Raw genomic sequence first — 12,601 nt, 5'->3', positions numbered from 1 at the left:
AAGCTGCAAGTGCTTTTATACAATTCTTCCGGCTGCCTAGAGGCTAGAAGACCTATTTGTTGGTGATTATCTCATTTACTTGCAAATCAGATGTTGTTGCTTGGGATCATTCCTGCAGCTGCCGTAATTATCTTTCTTAGGGTTAGTTGTTAGTTCTGAGCCCCGCAGAGTGTGATATCCATCTGACAACTGACTTGGGCTTCTTCATGATCACTAGTTGTAGCTGACAACACAAAACGTTTCTTTTCAAAGAAAGTGTGCAAAATTCCCCATTAGATTTTTAAAACTTTAGCTTGAATTCCCTGATCAATGTATTGAAGAAATCCAAATCCTCCTGCTGGAAGCAGAGCCTAAAGAGACTAAATAAATCTGTGGACTCTCCATTTCTATGGAGACTATAACTTCTTCACACAGTGAAATAACTGTGAATAAGCAAAGATATCGCTGGAGAAGGAGGGCTTACATCATTTCGACTGTATATGTTTAATTAGGAGAGCTTAATTTAGCACAGTACAAGGCTGGTTTGCCAACTTTTTTTAAACAACATAAGCCCAGGGTAATCTTTTTAGTTATCTTTTCAATTGATAGAGCAAACTTACACCATAAAAAGACCAGAAGGTTCATTAAAGTAAGACTTTGATTTATAGTATAATGGAGAAAATATATTCATTTATGGCACAGAAAATAACCTTGACCTGCAGAGCTCTGAAGGTTCTGCTTAGGAGGGGGAGAAGATCATATTTTAAAGTGAAACTATTACTCATTATCAAGACCTAAAACTGCATCAACATGTCATTAATTTTATTACACTAGAACTCCATCTTCAACACATTAATCACACAGAGGTGCTTTGAAGTCCTTTATTCTGTGAAAAAATTAGAACATCCCAGATAAGTGTTGCCTAGAGCTTCCTCGTAACCATCCCACACAATTAAAGCATAATCTGTGCCATAAAAGGACAGGGCTTAAATTGTTAAGGTTGAAAACAAGCACGAGAGAGGAATGAGTTGCAGCAAGGCATGTTTCTGCTGCCCAGCCTATGCACGAGGCACTCTGTTTTATCCTGCCAAACCAAATGGCAAAATGCCAGCGCAGAAACCTGTGCTGCCTCTCCCATCAGGGTCAGCATTGCAGCTTACAGCCACCAAAGGTTTCTCCCAAAGGTTGGGAGAAGAAGACAGGAGAGTTTGTGTCTGGAGAATGGAAGGTCTCAGCCAAGACCTTTATAACCATGGTTATCACAACTAAAGCTTCTGTGAGCACCTGTCGTTTTTGCAAACCAAGACAGCTGTGGGTTCGTGATCACCCTTTATCCTTATGTCATGGGGATGCTGCCTTCAGCCAGCCCCAAAGCAGATGAGGACGGTGAGGTACCACGGGCGATGCCAGGAGTGTGTTAACATCACCAATTAAAAGCACCTAAGTTGACCAGGGCCTGCCCTGGGCTCATTCCTATAGTGATCACCTGAGAAATTAAAACAGGAGTAATCAAATCATCCACCAGAGCAGGCAGAGATCTTTGCAAGGGCAGAAGCTCTGAGGGACCTGTGACGTGCTGACCTAAAACCTTACAAGCTGGTTAAAAATTGGCCACTGGAGCCAGTGGAGAGAGTGGGACATTCCTCCAAAAATGCAGAACAGCCAGAGATTGGAGGTCCCAAAACCTCCTTTTCTGTGGACTACAGAGGGAGTCTAGCTTCCTGGCTTACCCCTAAGTTAGGTGCCTAAAGCAAATCTTTCCTATATTTTGTCTCACTTCGCACAGAAATAGTTGTCTGGGGGAGGTATAGTTAAGTCTCTGAAGGCCTGAACCATGCAGCAAGGAGCTGTAATGATAAATCAGTAAAAATAATGGACAGGAATGAGTGAATTCCTGACTACTCTTCCACACAATTGACACCTTTCTGGGGAATCAACAGAAAATTCCAGATTAGCACTTATGAACTTGTTATCTTACTACATAGCCTGTAAATTCCAGTAATTGTAAGATGGTCCAGTTATACTGGACACCCTAAAGGGACAGATACTGCACAAAGGCAGGTCATGAGACATTGCCTTTCCTGAGGGGTTTACTATATAAGCATAAAATAATGACAAGCAAAATTGCAGTAGACAGATTTATAGAACTAGTAGTGATAGTTATATTTAACAATTAATAGGTGCAAGAACGGCAGTGGCTGTTAAGAAACAAAGCTCATGCTAATCCTTATAAGCCGACTTTAACAGCATTAGCAGTGCCTGTACTAACGTTTCCCTTTAACAGCCCTGCTTCCTCTGGTCAGTGATTTGGTCTCTAACACTTATGAGCCAGCAGCAATTACAAATGAATAATTTATAGCATGAAAATACAACTTTAGGGATGAGCTTTCCGAGTGAGTTCAGAGTTCCTGTAGCTTTGATGACAGTTTGCTGACCACCACCAGGGGAAACTGAACTTGGTTTTATAATGGGGAATATGTACATTGACCTTGCAGATCAGACCAAGCCAGTTCCCCTCCCTGACCCCCTGCATGCCTTAGGAAGGACAGGATGGTCACGCTGGTGCACAGCCCCTGGCTCGGGACCCCAGGGGTGCCCTGGCACACATCTATAGCTCTGGTTAGACGCTGAAATTGTGTGCAGAGTCAAAAGCTTCTAAAGAAAACGTAAGAGCCATAACTGATGAACTGTATAATAACACATTTTTTGTCCTCCAAACACCCGTCAATTAGAACCGAATCGAGTCATCACTGGAACAGATCCCAAGGTGTCATTATGGGGAGTCTTCAGCTCTGACTGTTTCACAGCCCTTTCCCATTCCTCATTCCATTCCCAGGAAGCTAAATGGGCTTCCTGGCACAGCTTCGGGAACACCACAGCGTCAGAGCAGCAAACGCCCTGGCACAACCTTCTTCAAGTGCTGGACAAAAGCAAAGTACATCGGAGCATCCTCCGGGCAGCAGCTACATGCAACGCAGCTTCTTGCACAACAGTGCGGGCTTCTGGCCATAGCCACACTCTCACCTGCGTGCCTAGGTGAGGGCTTGGCCCCTGGGGTTGGAAGAAAAAGCTCCCAAAACAAGTCAAAAACTACTGGTTTAACTAACAATGTGATCATCAAATCCAAGGCTTTCAGTCATAACCTCACTGGGGAAACATCACCAGTGTTATGCTTTAGAGAGGAATGATCAGTCAACGCTGGGGCGTCTTACTCCAGTGACTACCAGGATGGTAGTAACCCCACACATCACTGCAGTCACGGAACCATCGTTGTTAACATCTGAAACGCCTGTTCTGAGCAAGCCCGAGACTTTCCCAGGCTGTTGCTCCAGGGATCTCCATAGTGACTTACCATAAGCTAGAGATCGTTTTGACACGCCAGCAGCAAATTGGTCAACAAAGAGAAAAATATGAGCAGACTAAGTGCAGAAACACAAATATTCTTTATGGCAAGGAGTGATGAGTAATTCCGGGGCAGAGAGCTCCATCCTGACCTTTTCTGATGAAGTGCAGCCACCATAATCGTGAACTTTGTCACCATCCTGGCTTCTCCACATTAATTACATCATGCCCTTTTCTCCATCCACAAACAGGCTTTGGTCTGCATGGGTGTGACGTGTTGTGGTTGGATATGATTTTGCATTGTGTTCAGCTCCAGATGTGCATGTCCGAAAGAATATTTTCAGGTTAGGTCTCTCTAGCTTTCTCATTTGGCATACATCTCTTGCTTATGCCACTTTAGAGCCTGGTAATTGGCTTTTGTAAGCTGGCATAGAATTGTTACAGGGAGGCAATAGTAACTTGCATCATGGGAGGTTCTACCTCTTATGCATTACCTTTGCAAAATAATATCTTTTGGTTCATTAGCATGTCTTACTGACTCAAGCTTTGGAAACTAAAGGGTATTGTCTTGAAGCTTTGCAGGGCTGATTCATGTGCAAAGATTAAATCTTGATGAGGGATACAGCATTGTGAGCACTGTGTTTGCCCAAATGTGTAGTGAGACATTCCTAACTGCTTTGAGAATGTTGCTTGCTCAGAATAGAATAATTGTTGATACTTGTCAATCTTCTTAATGCATTCACAGTCTTGGCCTTTGTATTGCATTTTACCATAGATGTTCTAAAGAATTACCATAGGTGAGGGTAACAGAGTGCATTGCTCAGGGCCAGGTAACCCTGAAGACGAGTGACAGGAAGGCTAAGGCTTCTGCAGTCACCCCACGGGGCTATTGTGGAGCTCCACACAGATTCACGGGGATCAGGCTTTCCAAAGATTTCATATTTAATAAGCTGTTTTGAAAGTTGCCACTTAGTGTCCCTACCTCAACTGTAAATTTGAAAAACAACTCCTCCAACCCGTGTTTTTTTGCTTCCTTGTCTAGATTTTTCTTGCTACCTGGCAATGTGTCTGTTATTTCTTTTGTATCAGGGCAGCCAAATGTTAAAACTTAGCTGTGGTGTTTAGGAAATACTCTAATTTGTGTTAGATGTTTCAAAAGATAACAACAGCTAAGTCTACTCCAAGCTCCTCCGTGGAAGCAGGTCGTTAAGCTCTAGGGCAGCAATCATCTTTTATATAAAAAGCGACATAATAACTACCTACTTTCCATAAAATACTAGTGACAGCAAAAAGTGATGAAAAGCAAAACAGCTGGGAAACTGATAGGCAGCAGACTTACTTGGAGCTGTCTCATGGTGTAAACAGAAAAAGAGATTAAGGGAAGGGACTGGCACCGGTTTATCGCTGGGCTGATCTTTCTGAAGAGGCAATGACGAAGACTTTGCAGAGGCTGTGGCATACCAGCAGCTCTCCTGGGCATGTGCTTGGCAACAAGGACTCTGGATACCAACCCAAGCCACGATCATGGCAGGTTCATGATGACCCTGGCCAGGAGCACGTACCTAGACTTACCTGGAGCATGCACCTAGACTTGCACATAGGTTTTGCAGTCCTTCTGAGCTGCCTTTGCATCACGGTCTGAGTCAGCCTGAGCTGGTTCCACAGGAGGGCAGCAGCCCCAGCAAGGAGCTAGGCAACCAGACCTGCATCCCAGCTGGGTCCTGCAACCCCACAAACCTTGCCCTGTCCCGACAGGAGACACCAGCCTACCCAGAGCACATCCCCCCAGGCTGGGAAGGGAACTGGGAATAAAAAGGAACCTCCAAATCCTCTGCTGGAGGCATTTGCTGGAGGCATTGCCCCATCAGACCTTCCTAGCCATGGGAAGATGGGTTCCTGGCTGTTGCCAAGCATCTTTGCAATGGTAGCTTTGCTGGTTTATCTGGAGCTGGTTTATTGCTCAGGTTTTCCTATTTTATTGTGTTTATGCTGCTTCTCAAATATCCAATTTGTTTAACCTCTAGGATTATCTGGATTTGTGGTGGGGAGCTGGGAGGTCAATGTTGCTAGTGTGACTGCACAACATTAAGTTTTTCCAGCCTGATAGCTTGGGGCTTGGCAGGGTGGCTATCTGATTGGTTTCCCTAATAAAAACACTTAGGCTGCTGGTGTTGTCGCCCTTTGAACTACCAAACTCTAGTCAACAGAGGGAAAAAACCTGCTCTGGGGATTTTTAAGTGTTAAAAAATCCCAGCTTGTTTTAAAATGTGGCCACCTGGAGAGTGAACTTGCACTTCTGGAACTGAGAGGTCCAAACATATTTTGTGAGCCCCTGTCTCGAACTCAGGCTGATTGGAAACAGCCCTGTGTCTTGAACATTTACATGAAAAGTGTCATTATAAAACAACAGAAAAGCAACTTTGTAGTGAAAATTATCAGTTTACTAGAAAAAAAATCCTGAGAAGATATGGAGATAAATGTGTGTGAAATCATGACCTTTTTTTCCAAATGAGGTATTACAGAGTCCTGGGGAATGTAACCCAAGTAATATACTATTAACATTATATTAACATACCATTTTACATGTGTAATACATCAGAGTGTGTTTGTAAAGCACCCTGACTCCCTTTGTTCTACGGAAGCCTTGGGATATTTCTAGGTGGGTATAATTGCAAGAATGACAAGGTATTTCCTAGGCACCAAAAGACCGTGACTTAAGCAAACACATGTACGTAGCCATTACGGAAGAATGAAATTAACATAATCTTTAGTATAAAAACACTGTCTGAAATTGCTTGGCATGAGCAGGACACACCTGATGTCGTAAATGACGTCTGCCTAGAGGGACCCACTGCTGGCACCAGCTGGGCAGACGTAGGCACCTGGGGCTTTGACCAGGACATCCAGGAGCAAGTAAGAAGCTAGTGCTCCAGGTCCATGTGTGACTGTTAACACTCACGTGTGAAAAAGAGTTCTTTGCAAAAGCAGGCTGGAAAAGCTTTCATGCAGAAATATGAAGAATATCTTGAATCTGGCTCAGTTTGGTTTGTTTACTGAAAAGAAGACCTCCAAATGTAGCTGGTCATGAGTTGGAACAGGACACTCTAAAAATAAACATTTTGCTATAATCTAGAGGTGTACTCCTAGAAAATGCAGAAACACATTTCTCTATGAATAGGACTTCTGCTCACTGGTTTCCAGACTGCGACCTGGGTTATAGGGCTGACATCCCATTTTTGCACAGAGGCCTACAGAGCAGAATCAGATCCTTAATTTTACCTGGGCATCAAGTTTTGAGTGGCCTTGGAAGAGTCTCGAGTCCATTTTCCATTCCCCTATACAAGGCTGAACATCAACAAGAGAGCGTTGCAAACAAGTAGCGGCAGAAAAAGGAGATTCAGAAGGCCAATGTTTCAATGCAGCAGCATTTTAATGTAAATGCAAAGGGGAGTAAACATTTGCAGATAGAATAATGCAGACTAGAAAAAGCATATTTCTAGAGACAAGAAAAGCTAAAACCAATTACCCATTCCAGTGTGACACATTTCATCAAATGCTCACTTTCTTCATTCTTGCTGAGTCCGACATGCAAATCCCTATATGTTTTTTGTTTTAAAACCACGTCAATGTCAAACTGGGTAGAGAAAGTTAAAAGCACAGATGTAAGATGCAAAGCCACAAGAATAAAGAAAGCATTAATCTAAGCTAAAGCGCTATATAGGAATTAAATGTAGGGTCCTGGTTTTCAGGGGTGCTTCCCTCTCCGGTAGCCATGCCTGTAAATCACATGCCTTATTCTTTCACTTCTTTGCTTGTTCTTTTCCCGTGACTATTCTTTGTTTTAAGCGGATTAGATCTTACAGAAGCCCCTCTGGCAAGGATGCTTCCAGCGGGTGGAATAGGTGTAGGAGCACTCCGGCACGCACGGGGGAGGGCACGGGGGAGCGCATTGGGGAGTGCATTGGGGAGCGCACTGTGGAGCACATTGGGGAGCACAAGGGGGAGCGCACGGGGGAGCGCACTGGGGGGTGCACGGGGGAGCGCACTTGGGAGTGCACGGGGGAGCGCACTGGGGAATACACTGGGGCTCGCACTTGGTCACGATCTGCGGGGCACACCGATCGATGCAGGGCTCCAGGCACTCAGCACCCTTCTGCGCCGAAGCAATCCCCACGCCGGACTCTAACGCGCCAGCCAGTTCAGCTGATTCTGTGGAGCCCACAATAGTTTCCTGCGGGTAGGTGGTGAGGATGGGTCCTGGGAAGGTCACAACCACAGGAGGTGGGAATATAATCACGCGGGAGTCGGGGCAGGCGATGACGCAGGGCTCATTGCAGGCGGCAGCACGGGGCTCAGGGCATTTCACGTCGCACGGGACAGAGCATGGCTCAGTGCACAGAGTTTTCTCGCAGGACATCGTTTAGCTGTGCTGTAGACCTGCAAGGTACAGGAAAGAGTGAATATAAAACCAAAGGAGCTGGTAGGACAGGATCAACACTTGAGCTAAGCTAAGGTGAGCCCTGAAAGGACACAAGTGGGTGAATAGGTTGATACCCATCCTGTTCTGCTTTGCTTTGCTCTTCTCGTCCATGGCCTTTCAGAGCTCTTCCTGCAGATGCCAAATAACCTCTTTGGGGCTGGTGCTTAAGTAACATCTACTTTCTTCCATGTAATTTGCGCTCCAGAGGTGGAGTTCAGTAAAATTAGGGTAATATAGCACCAAGCATTGCAGGAATGGAAAACACAAGATGTTTTACTCTACCAAATTCACATATTTTCCAGGCTGAGCAGGCAAAAGGCACAAAGAGGTATGTAATCCCTATGTTGTACATGAGGGAGTCGATCCCATAAGGATACCAAGTACTGTGTTTTTAGTGCAATGAGTTTGTAACAGGTGGCTTTAATACAGCATATTTAGTATCAAGCTTGCTTGGAAAATAAATAAGTCTTTTGCAAGATCACAAAGGAAAAGCTGAAGCACAGCAAAAACCTGAAAGCAGGACTCCTAAATTTAAATTTCAGAGAGAGTAAAACTGTTCACAAACCTGGACTAAATTCTACACCTTCATCTTTCTTTTGAAATAAACTGAAGGGTGGGGAGGTAATTTGGAAAAATGTCATAAAACTACATTTCAGGATGTCATTTCAAACTTATCCAAATGCCAAATCAAAGCACCAAATGAAGGAGTTAGTTAATCTGTTGTTTCAGATTAAATGGAATATTTTGGTTTCAACCAAGGCGATGACTTTTTTTTTTTTTCTAACTGAGCTACATGTTAGAAAAGCCCGGGTGGGGCTCAGTTTGACTCAAGCAATTTTTCTCAGATTCTTTTCTTCTTCTGTTGTTTTAGACATAATGCCAGAATACCCATGATTCACCTAAACTTCTCCTGACCTTAAACCCTAATCCAGACACTGTCTTCAGGTTCCCACCCTTTCATTCTACTACATCCATTAATTCTATGTTCTTGGCTTGACCTGCAAATCCCTCCGCAAAAATAAAGCCAGAGAAAATGGATAGCTGAAAAACAGACCCGAACACATAATATATAGTATAAAACATTTACAGTAGATAATATATTCTCACACAACCTGTTGAATGTTTTGCCTAAGACCTCTGCTTTGCATAAACAGAGCAAAAACACCCAAAGCAACATCCCAAGGAATATACGCCTTAAGTAGACATTTTCCAGGGTCCCGTTTCTTCTGTGTAGCTTACTGAGAGACGATTTAGGAAAGCCCTAGCCGTTCAGTTTGTCAGCAAGTGCCCAAGAGGGTCCCAGGTGGGGCATTTCCAAAGTCAGACCAGGAACCCCGTAGGGCCACATCCACAGAGATGCTGTGTCCCAAAAGCCGGCTCCAGTCCGAAAGGAGACTGCAGCTATCTTGCCACCTCAGTATTTATATAGCCTATCTCAACATTTACACATGATACCTCTGTCCAAAATCAGATAAAAATTGGAAGCCACAAGGTCAGAACAGCACTGCCAGATCTATACTGCTGCCTAAGATATTTTAAGGCTACCTAAAGGCTATGCGCGTTACATTTCCATAAAATAATGGAAGTAGATGTTTTTAACATTATCTGGATTTCAAATGTATTTTTAAACCTCAATCCACCAGTGCCTCTGAACGAATAATTAGCAAATTAGTCTTTCATGAAAATAAACTCCTGAATATTGTACAGAATCGCAGAGTATTAATCCAACATTCATCCCTGAAGTAAATGCAAAGAATTAAAAAAATATATACTTCTTTATTTTTTTAAGGAAGAAGAAGTTGTATCAGAATCCAACTTACTCAGTTCACCGAGGAGAAGTCAAGAGAACCTGCTGGAAGGTTGCTGAATCATGAATGGTTTTATATACCTTCCTGGACCACCAGGCTGATGCAAGAAAACAACGTCATATTTGTGCATTAGGTTCCATTACTCCCCAAACAAAATTTGACATGTAATTACAGTAATTGTTTTGCTTACTGTTTGTGTTGATTACCCTATTCTCAGCAGCACGTGACTTGCAGAGTCTCAGCCCCGGATTCCTTTCATTTCATGGTTTTAAGCACCAGACCCGTTCCTGCAGCCGTGGTGGTGTGAAGGCAGCCCGCGGGACTGAACTCCGGCTTGCATGGGAGCCCTGTCAGAGCTGCCGCTGCTCAGAGGCTCTGCAGGACTCAGCCTTGCAGTTCCTTACGAAACAGGACTTTGTTTTCCTTGCTTGACATCATGACCTCCAAGAATGCATAAGAGCTTAACCTAGTATTAGTAGTAAGTGTGCTTCCTAGTTTAAAGCTCGCTAGGACGTGTTTACAGAAACTGCAGCCACTGCATGACTGTAGTGTCAGGGTTGCCTTGGAGAGACGTTCCTAGCAGAGCACAGCACAGCCCACGGTGGCCTGGCTCCTCATTCGATGTTCAAGCCTCTTCCAAGGCAAGAATATAATGCAGTGCACGGGCTTGACGTGGCTGCCGTAGCCCCAGCTGAGCACGAAAGGTCTCCTCCTCTGCAATAAGGTTCCTGGCCAAGCCCAGGAAGAAACACAAGGGGAGAAAGCTCATTTTGGTTAAAGCGGGATGATGAGAGGGATCTAGGAATTGCTCGGTCTGGTTAGGAATAAATCACTCTACCCCCAGTCCCTTTCACAGTGGTTTTGGTCACAGCTGCATCAGAAAAATGCTCATGACTGTGGAGAAGAGCTCTGTGGGAAACTGAAGGTAGGTGAGCAATGCTCTGGCAAAGCAAGCAATGCGGTCGTTCCCCATGAAACGTACAGGTGGGACGGGGAAAAGAGAAGCAACTGACGTATTTACAATTGCTCAGGAGGGCTTTGGCGATACAGAGGACTAAGACCTGCTGTGATGAAGCAGCATTTCATGCCATGTTTGAAGCACAGACCCAGCCCCCTCAGACAATATAATACTATTTAAATCAGCAAATGCGCCCTGATCTAGAAAGGTGAATATTTGGCCAACTTGATTTAAATAGTATGATTAGGATAACAAATGCAGAGCTGGCTTTTAATCAAAAAAGAAAACCAAAGGGATCCAAATTCCCAAGGTGTTTATCATTGCCTGATTCAGAGACTCACATGGGTGACCCTGACATATATATTTTGAAGTGACGCTATGATTCAATACTGGGGAGTTAAACGCTGGCAGCCTGTTATTAACATCATAACACCACAATACTTTGCATGTATAAAACATTAGTGAGTGCTTGCAAAACTATCTGAAAGCATTTCCTCAGAACATTTCCAATAAGTGTTCTTGCCTAGAGGATCCTCTAAAATCACTCTGCTTCCAAGAGATAATTGATAGCATAGAAATTGCAACAATAATAAGCAAAAATGGTTTTATATGTACAGAGATGAGGGAAGGGAAATGAACCCAGGAACTGTTCAATGCATGCATGTACACTCTGTTTGGGCTGACAGGTGCCAAGATCACGGTGACAACCAGAACTGCTGCCCAGACAGAGCTACACACCTAACTTTTCCCCACCATTCCGGAGCAATGCAGGGGAGATGGGACGTGCCACAAGGAGTATTTGAATAGTATCTGTCAGGTGCTGTTCTTATAGACACAGCCAGACACATCAACCTCCGGCAGCCTTGGAAAACTGTGGAGCGACTGGTATTCATCTCCAGCTTCTTTCAGCTGTGCCAACCTGGCCAGGCAATTTTTTCCATGACTCCTCCTGCTCGCAGGGCAGCATCCTCCCGTAGGATTTGTCCTGTATTTGGCTGTCTAATTGGCACTTCCAGCTTCAGCTCTTCATTCTTTGCCATGTTTCTGACTCAGAGGCATTTCCCATGAAACCCCATGGCAGGAGCGGGCCTGAAGGAAGAGCCACTCTCACCCTCCTGGCATGAGCTCACTTACCCAGCACAGCTCCAGAGGGAGCTTTTGGGTGTGCCCAACTTTCACATACGTACATGCATTTATTCTCTTACATATATTTATTTATTTACATGTATAAAATCAGTGCTAAGGAAGTAGTTGTACAACTGCTGTTGGTAAAGGATTTGCCTTCAAACCGGTGAAGTAACAAATGCTGTTGTGAACAGGTAAATGAAATGAATATGAATTGCTCAACAAGGTGAACATTCTTCAAAAATGGTGGTGAGCAACACCGAGGGCTCAAAAAAAAAATTATTTGGAAAAAAACAGAATTATAGGAAATCACTGAGGAAGAGAACTGGTGAGGTTGCCCAGCTTATACTCTTCCCTGAATTATTCCTGGAAGGTATTTGTCTAAGCTGGTCTTAAAAGTGTTCCTGGGATTCCATCATCTCACTTGCAAATCTGTCAGCACGTGGCTGCTCCTGCAAATGGAGATCGGGGTGTTTTGGTTCCCTAAAACTAATCTCAGTCTTCTTTGTTGCAATATAAGATGATGACTTTGTCTCTTGGTTTTCCACTGAATAAAGGGGATTTTATTGCCTTTCTCCTTGAAGTAACATTTTATAATTTTATATTCCTTCTTCTGAGCCTCTCTAAAACAAACAAATCAAATGTGCTGGGTGGTTGCTGTGAAGTAAGACCAAGAAGAGACTTAAGCAAAAGCAAGTAACTGCAAGGCGGGGTGGGGGGGGGGGGGGAGATTTCTCTAATTAGGAAACACTTTAATTAGAGAAGGAAGAACATGCAAGCATTTAATTATAAATATAATTAACCATTGGAATAATTTGGCACAGATGAGTGATTCCTTACTGACTTCAAATCAAAAGTGGGTGTTCAGTCAAAAGGTAGATGGTAGTTTAAAGAGAAATTATGGAATAG

General features: G+C 43.9%; 1 long non-coding RNA gene across 2 annotated transcripts; it reads right to left on the bottom strand.

The window, feature by feature from the left end:
• Positions 1–5,743: 5,743 nt before the first annotated feature.
• On the bottom strand, positions 5,744–10,154 carry LOC142048361 (uncharacterized). Of its 2 annotated transcripts, none has more exons than XR_012657459.1 (3): positions 9,800–10,154; positions 9,622–9,706; positions 5,744–7,758 (listed from the first exon to the last, which is right to left on the bottom strand). It is a non-coding gene; the product is annotated as an uncharacterized LOC142048361 (long non-coding RNA). The 2 variants fall into 2 exon arrangements; XR_012657460.1 differs by having other exon boundaries at positions 9,816–9,995.
• Positions 10,155–12,601: the final 2,447 nt, after the last annotated feature.

This window comes from Phalacrocorax aristotelis, chromosome 25, assembly GCF_949628215.1.
Source record: "Phalacrocorax aristotelis chromosome 25, bGulAri2.1, whole genome shotgun sequence".
Classification (NCBI taxonomy): domain Eukaryota; kingdom Metazoa; phylum Chordata; class Aves; order Suliformes; family Phalacrocoracidae; genus Phalacrocorax; species Phalacrocorax aristotelis.
This window is presented reverse-complemented; position numbering and strand designations above follow the sequence as displayed.